Consider the following 8,846-nt stretch of genomic DNA (forward strand, 5'->3'; position numbering starts at 1 on the left):
AATACAATCTTCTTTTGTCTTGGAGTCTCTGCCCATGAGTACGTTCATCGTGATGCTGTACACAGAAGCAGAACTCATCTGAAAAGACGATATGTTTCCGTTTCTATAGCCAGTGTTATTGCTGGGCACACCACCGTCGGCGCATCTCTGACTGCTGACGCGACGAGGGAGGTTGCAACAATGGTCACCGTACTTATAGTCTATGGCACTCCAGACATTTCACAGGTGGTCCCATTTTTTGGGGTATCAACATGGGAACACTGCTGAACGTCTTGAAGGGAGATACTACAGTACTGGGTATCGTTGCATATGCGGATGATCTCGTAATTCTGGTAGAGGGTGACATTCGTATTGTGCCACATAAATCACTATATATGCTTCTGAAAGGCAAGTTAAAAAGGGACCCAATAGTCAGAATTAATGGGCAGACAGTATCACGTCATAGATATGGCCGCTACTTGGTGGTATGTCTAGATGATACATGGAGTTTTATTCCGCATATTGAGCAAATGGCATCTAAGTCCTTAGCATTGTTCAACAAATTAATATCAATTGGACAAAGAGGATTCCATTTACCGTCAAAGACAATCAATATTTATCATAACAGTATATTGGCTCCAATAGCTGGGCACGAATCCAGTGTGTGGGCCCACAGGTTAGCTCCGGTCCGGCCTGCCGCTGCTGTCAGGCGAATACAGAGGAATGTTTTGATGAGATGCATTGGGGCATTCAACACTAATCCCACAGATGCACTATTGGTAATCATGGGTCTATGCCCACTAGACTTGATAATAAGGCAGCACGCAGCCTTCTATTGGCTGCATAAACAAAACATTGACAAAGTGCAAAATATTATGGGCACTCCTCTGATAAGTGTTGAAGCCATTAAAGAAAGAATGCTTCACATTTGGCAGGGAGAACGGGATAGGTCTAACACGGGCCGTAGAGTCCATAGGTTTCTACCTACGGTAAGGGAAAGACTAAAGAACAAGGTAATGAAGCCCTCGCAGGGCCTAGTTCACTTCCTTACAGGTCATGGTCCCCATCCCACGTACCTACATCGAATAGGGAAAAGGCCAACACCAGAGTGTGACTGTGGTGCCCACGAGGGATCGTCTGAACATACAGCGTTCAACTGTCCAATATATGAACAGGCTGTCTCAGTTGAGAGGTAGCTTCTACAAACAAGGAATGCTGAGGAAATATTGAGGAATGGCCAATTGTTCAACAATTTCGCAAAACTGATAAACAAAACCTCAAAGGAGGCTCCGCGAGCCTACCTTGGGAGAGGTAAAATAGCCTGTGTAAATAAGCAAATAAATTGTTTGTTTAAGTCCCTGACTTGTAGTAGGTTGTAGTTGTAGTTAGTTCAATATGGTGATGGAGGGAATAAAAGAATGGTATAAATGTAGTGGTTTTTCTGGTAGCAGCGGCCCGCCTCTCCGTAGCTAGGGACGGGCAACTCTCTGGGAGCATTACAGAGAGGCTAAGAGGCCGTTCATTGATACATACTATTGTTAAATATATTTGCTTGGAAGTATTGTCATATTAATAAACCACTTTTGTTAAACTAATACCAAAGGTTAGTGTTAATTCGCCCACTCAAAAGTGATAGAAACTGGGTTATGTATGTATCAATAAACACTAAAAAAATTCTGTCCGTGTGGATACTTGTCTTGATGCAAGCAAGCAGTTTCCTGTCTCAAGTTACGTGACGTGGCAGTACGACCCTGTACAGCCTAGCGAAAAATGTGCCTATCCTGTCAGGCGCTAGATGCGTGCGGTCGTTGAAATCCTGCATGCAGATGGGTATGGCCCCCCGAAAGCTATCAGTTCCATATTCGCCAAAGCGAGCACCAATATAGTGCAGACATGAACTACTACGCTAGTTTCCTGCTGCTATCGAATTACAACATCTGCTGGTACACGTTCTCCTTCTTAGACGAGGTCTTTCCACAAACAAGCCACATTCAGATGCTGTTTCTATATTAGCAACACTTTGCATAATCTTTTATTTTAGACAGTGTATGACTCTTAGAGATACAAATGAAAAGAGCGAGTAGAGTACGCTGAAACAAGCAAATAATACTAATAACTGTCGATACAGTGAGTTTTATAGGTACAAGTGAAACGAGCAATTATAGGGCTATGAAACAAGCAAAGACCCTCGTTAAAGGTAGAACCGGAAACCAGTGGATTTCCCGACTTGATGTATTACAACTGAGTACATGAACAGCTCATAACGGAGACCCCGAGGATCGAAATTGCAGTTATGCGCATAAGGACAAACAAATGCTCCACGTGGCTACCGTGCATGTTGAGGTACCCCGCCCCGTTAAATGCTGGATTACGACGTTAAGCATCTCTCTCCTTTCTTAATACACTTCTCTGCACACAATCTCGACTCGCAGTGGGACGAAGCCTCTCTCGAACTCTTTTTATCATCGCTTGGGAATAAAGTTAATTGGAAATTTTGTACACGATTAAATTGATTAATCTTTGCAGGATCGCTTTTCTGACCTTGAGAGAAGAGGAGCTTCAAATTGTGGTTTATACTGCGTCACCGTACGTCTCTAGTTGTATAATGTGACGTGAAACAACGCAGCCTCGAGTCAGCAAAACTCTCGCTATCAACGATTTCGTTTAACTGCTCTGTAGCGCAACGATTAACTCCCAATATTCAAACACCGTTTATCGTAAGTATTTAGTCGTTGTAACTTGGTTAAAAAGAGCTTTATGCCTTTAATTAGTTTTGAAAGTCACTTCTGATTTGGTGTAATAGCTAAAATCTTGAGTAACGAAAGATAAAGTTATTGTACATAGCTTGTAACAGACAGATAATTAGTCACTACGTAGATCAAAATTGACTTAAACACTTTTGATAATTAAGCTCGTCAATTATTTATCAAAAAGCAATTTCAAAAATCTGACTTATATATTTTTGCCTTTCTGATATCACTCCACTTTCCCTAAAAACTGTCCCTCAATCAGACTCATGTAAATATTCAGTCTGCTTCGATTTCGTGAATTGCGTGATACGAAACTTTTCAGAAAACACAGTTTAATTATAAGAAATGTCTTCAACAATCTCTGTAGGCCTCTGTTTCACGATAGATCTCAATATTGCCTTTCAACTTGAAGTTACTACAGACACTTCAGCAAAGTCAGTGTTAAGAAAAATAATTCTTTACTACCTTAGCCAAATAAAGATGATGTGAGAGTTTTATTTTTCACAATACAACGTACAGCCATAAATGTTAACCTCTGTATAGTTTTGCAGTTGAACTAGAAGATTTTACATTGTACAAAATGTTTGTGATAATTTTACTGTATTCTTAGTGATACAGTTCTTTAACAATAAATTCGCAGAATTTTAACAATGGTGGAGCACCTTTAACAACCGTCAGCTGTATCGTATGGAGTCCCCCGCACCGTCAGACGCTGATTCGGGGAGAACACTGCTGGAAGACCTTGTGGGAAACTTCCTTGAATACATGCAACAAACACATTTTAGCATACATTTTTTATCATAAACTGATCACAAAAATTATTCATCTAGACAGGGTGTACCTAAGTCCGCTTAGACATAGAAGTAAGGACAGTGCGCATCCAAATTGGCGCACTATAATGTGAAAATATGCTTCAGTGTATCTCCTCACCTATCCCAGTACACGTTCAAAAATTCCACGAGTGTTGCGAATGTATCGACAATCATCCACAATGCATTCTCAGAGGTCAACGACACTTATCAACAGGGCTGGAATACACCGAAGCTTTTAAATATCCCCGCAGAAAAGAATCCAACGTGTTGAAGTTAGGGACTTGGATGGCGCTGGTACTTGCGAGCCACGATCAATATACACGTTGCTTTATATAAGCGGCAGTCAAGTTAAACTAGACAGTTTGGAAAAATATGAGTAAACTGTTTATTACTTCAGAAGTAATCGCCATAACTGTTAATATGTTTATACTGTTGTGGACAAAGTGGTCAAGACCTTCATGGAGAAACGTTTGCGATTGCTTACAGAACCACGATTGTACCCAAGAGTCCTCCCCTTCGCCTGAAGGAAATCGGTGGTAACGAATATCTTTCCTTGGGGCTCCAAAAATAAAAAATCGGGACTGTGTGAACGACGAGTAAAAACTTCCGAGGGAAATTTCAGCAACGTACTCAAAACAACTTTGGCAACTTGTGGGTGGGCCCACATTTTCGACTATGGTGGGACACCCTTATGTATCCTCCATACAGTCCAGATCTCTGCCTATGCGAGTTCTATATTTATGGAGCCTGTGCCATCCCCATGACGTTATTGTGAAAATTCACGAAACTAGTGCGACGATATAAAAACAATCGTAATAACGAAAATATTGATAAAGATCATAAAGACGATGTGTTGTAATTATTGCAGTGAAATATTGTAAAATAATATAGAAAAAGAACAATGAAAATTACTATTAATACGAAAACTATGTATTTCAAGGATAATCTGTGAACAAAGATAAAAATGAATAGATAGTCCTCTATCGAGGAAGAAAGAGAAAAAAACTAACTACTCTTCGTTTTGTTCTTGATTGTAGAAGAGCGCCATTGACGACTAGTGATGAGAATGATATGTGTTTGTTACTAGTACTGTAAGAAAAAGCATTCTCATGATCATAATCATTAATTCTACAAATGTTTAAACTTTTGTTTTCCTTTCAGTAGTGTAGGGGAAGGCATCCCATAATTATTACTGTATAATACTGCAGTTTCCATATATTGAGCTGATTTTGTTTCAACGACGCCATTGCGGGCGAGAACATAATTTTAAGTTTTTCATTACGCCGCAAGGCTTAAAAATAGGAACTCACGCGCTGATAATTATCTGCCTAAGAGTTTCACTTGAAAGTGAATTAATATTTCATTGTAGAAACAGTTTTTGTGTTAGTCTGGACCAGTCAGATCGGATCAGGTCTCACGCGATTCACTACATAAAAAATAATTGTAATTCAGTTGTAAATAGAAAATAGCTTTAAAGAATTTTAATCAGTACTATAACAAGATTTCAATGCGAACTAACAGAAGCCCAGGGTGTCTTCTCTTTAACAGAACAATGAAGCTGGTCGCATTTTAATGTGCGCGACATTTAGCATTGCTACATTTCATGTCAGATACGTTAAAGACAAACATGCGAGACTGCTTAAACTCACAGTTGGAAAGAAATTAACATTATTCACACAACAATCAAAGCCTTTCGCGTACCCGTCAAGATTTTGGTGCACTTTAACAGAGCATTTCAGCTTCGTGTTGCGGAGCGGCACTGCGCGTCTGCAAACGACAGGCCCTCAGAAAACTAAAGTGCGTGGGGCCAAGGCGCCCAGGAAAAGTACATGTCTTTTTATTGAAAACAGCAAACCTCAATTAAGGTGGCTTTAATGGTGTTGCACTTTCTAATTTGCAACCTTTCATATCAGTGAACATCATTACGTGTTAGTAGTATTGAGTATTCTGCATTTACAACTGCATTTACCATTGATACTGAGAATAAGCCATCTTAATTATTTCATTGTGCTACACGAACATTGACAATAACATTATACAGTACTGGAAGTAGTGCAAGCCCTGAGGAAAGACCTTCATTGTCGTCGACATGCTTTGGACAAAGAAGTGCACGCCTGTATACAATCATTCTTCCGTAAGCAACCGCAAATATTTTGCAATGAAGGCATTGACCGCCTCGTCTTACAACGGGATAAATGTAGCTATTAACAGTTACGGCGGCTGTTTTTGAAGTATCATACAGTATACTTGCTTTTTTTCCCACATATCTCGTTTCAATTCGAGTGTTCCTTATATTTTAAGCTTCAACGATTTTCGAAAGAAACAGCCTTAGACATTAACAGAGCTGTAGCTCTGGCGTAATGTAACATTGAAATCATTGGCTTCCCAACCTGTGTTTGTTAGGATTATTCGCTTGTTTCATTGTCGTCGTCACTTTCGTTTATGCCCATATTAGTGGAGCACCACTGTATACAGGAACCGTGTAGTGTTAATACTATACAGTTCATACTGTTGCACTGTAATGCATATCATTGACGCATACACGCATGTAAAACACCTCAACCCAGTTTGACATTTGTCAGACGCTGACCCAATGACGTGGCAAATATTGGAGTGCAGCAGTGCAGCCACATTTTTAGTCAGTTACTTATTTTTTTCCCGTACTGCCACAATCTCACTCTGCCACAGCAAGGACAAAGTTCACTCCGTGAAGCACAGAAAGGCCTAGCGCCGAGGCGTCTGCAACCCACCACGGGCAGAGACGGTACCGTCTGCCCGCGAAGTGTCGTCTGGAACTCGACTGCGCGCAAATAATGGACCGATTCTTGTAATTTGGTTAAAAGCCCGCCAGCCCCGGCACCGGAATGAATTAAAAACTTTTGCCGGCCGACGTCTGCTAGCAGGAGCGCAGCTGGCGGGGAGTAGGGCGGCATCGGCGGCGGCGGCGGCGGCGGCGGTGCGGAACTGTGTCGTGGGAGGGGGTGAGGGAGGCGGGGGAGGTGTTGTGACGCCACGGGCGGCTGGCAGAAGGTGGTTGCCGTAGCTCCGGAGCCTCACTGGTTCGTTTTGTTTCTGCCGCTATTTACACTTCCTTCGCCGGCCGCAGGAAATCTCCGCGGCGGCATTTAACTTTGTAATTAATGACGTAGCAATTACGTGTAATGTACAGGCAACAGATTTTAATTAACGCGCTGTATAGTCGAGTTACTCAGCACTTCTACGGCCGGCTGACGGGAGAGAAAATTGCGGAACAGCCTGAGGAATCTGAGCGCTTGGAATGCAAGTCGAGTCGGCGGTGGGCCGTAAAAACGAATTACTTTCCCTTCGAAAGGCGGTGGTCTTTTAGATATTCTGACACACGTGCATTTGTTGTAATCGGATGTTCTGTCTTTGAATAGAGCCTGAGAGAGACCACTGGCGTCTTTTACTGTTCTTCTTTTGTGAACACTTACAGAATTTCTAATAGTCTTCCTTTTTCTGTTTGTTTCTTTCCTGACCTCTACAAAATCACAGCGCGAACTGCAAATGACAGTAGTTACACGATGTGATAGGAGGCTGTTTCACTCCTTACTTCCTACGTCGAGCTCTTCCCATCGTCTACAGATAAACCTAATGATGTAGTTCTAATGAGATGATGACGCGAATATGCAGCCCTTCTGATCCTACTGCCATCCTCACCTGCCAGTGGTGCGCACTGCCAAGCAGACGAGGCTCTGACGTTCGAGTATTGGCCGTATATCCATAACATCGAGTACGCAGGAAACTATGTACCATTCTCACTTACGTGAGTAAGAAGCTGTGGCTGATAAAGCTCAGAGACGGCAATCCCATCACCAATGTTACCGGCAAGCGACCAGTATCCCATTCAGGCACTAAATAAACGTACTTGCAGTACTCAGTCTAGCCTCGGGAACATGACGGATTACCGGGATACGATATGGGCAAGAAATAGGAACAACAAGACTAGATGTAATTTTACATGCAGTAGAGCTAAATCTGATTACAGAGAATGAAGGTGGCCTTCAGACAGGAGTCTGTAGTTGCAGCAGACAGCCTCAGATTACAACCTAACATTATCAGCAGATACAACTAAAATGATGGTATTTCAGGCCTGACTACGAGTAAGATCTAAAATAGTCTTCATTAGTAAGATCTTGTAGCAAGTGAAACATTTTAAGTATCTAGGATGCGACATTACTACGAGTATAACCATAATGTGGACCAAAAATTAAATAAATTTACTTCCATATGTTAAACACTCGTAAAAGGTTTGCAGAATAAAGCCAGGAAAGACATTCAGCAGAAGTTTTATAAAACAACAACAGTACCAAACTTTACTTATGGAAGTGAACCATGGGTAACAACGAGAAGCCAAGAAAGTAGAACAGAGGCTCAAGAAATGAGATTTCTAGAAAGAGTGTAAGGATGTACAAGGGAAGATAAAAAAAGACATGGAGATATAAGGAAAGATATAGGAAGCTAAAACCCAAATGAAAAAATTAAGGAAATTAGGAGTAAACGCAATTAATATGTAGGCCGTAGGGGTGGAGAAAGATTTCCGGTAAATTCTCTCAATTATAAATGTGCTGGAAAAAGAAATGTAGGAAGACCACACAAGAGATGGAGCACTGTAACAGGCAGTTTGCCTAATACATGAGGTAAAGAAGAAGAAGAAGAAGATGTCGTTCCCCTTGTCTCTTTCTCAGATACGTCGCGCTATGTCAGTATCAACTGCGTTCACGTTAAGATCTTTGAGTGACCAGAAGCCATCTCGTGGCAAGGTAATCTCTGGCTGGTTTTCCGTACAGAAGTGCGGCTCACAGGGGTCAGCGAACATCCCCTCATTCACCGTGGTACCTCTGGTCAGACAGAGGTTTCGCCAGACGGCGCACTTGTTTTGCACACAGGCTGTGGCGTCAAAAACAGACATCCGCGCTCTAGGAAGCAGAGTGCAGGGCGATGCACGAATTGTCAGTATCGAAGGAAAAAAAAAAACAAGCGGAGAAGCAAGGACAACAACGCAAGACTAACCAAGAATGCCATACACAGAGTTTGGAGGGATAACTGCGAAGTTTGGACTCCACAGATGATCGGGCTTTCCGACATCCCTGTCACCTGTAGTGGCTGGCTGGTCAGTGAACATTCCACTTTGTCTCCTAATTCAGAATGCATCTGCCCGTTGAAAATGGCGTGGTGATGTCCTGAGTTGACAACTATCCGGCAGTTTATTAATGCAGGCTGTAGAATTTCTGATGCTCGCTCAGACTCTCAGTTGGTAACTGTTTATTCGTTTATTAATGTCAGT

This window comes from Schistocerca serialis, chromosome 7 (genome assembly GCF_023864345.2).
Source record: "Schistocerca serialis cubense isolate TAMUIC-IGC-003099 chromosome 7, iqSchSeri2.2, whole genome shotgun sequence".
NCBI classification, from domain to species: Eukaryota; Metazoa; Arthropoda; class Insecta; order Orthoptera; family Acrididae; genus Schistocerca; species Schistocerca serialis.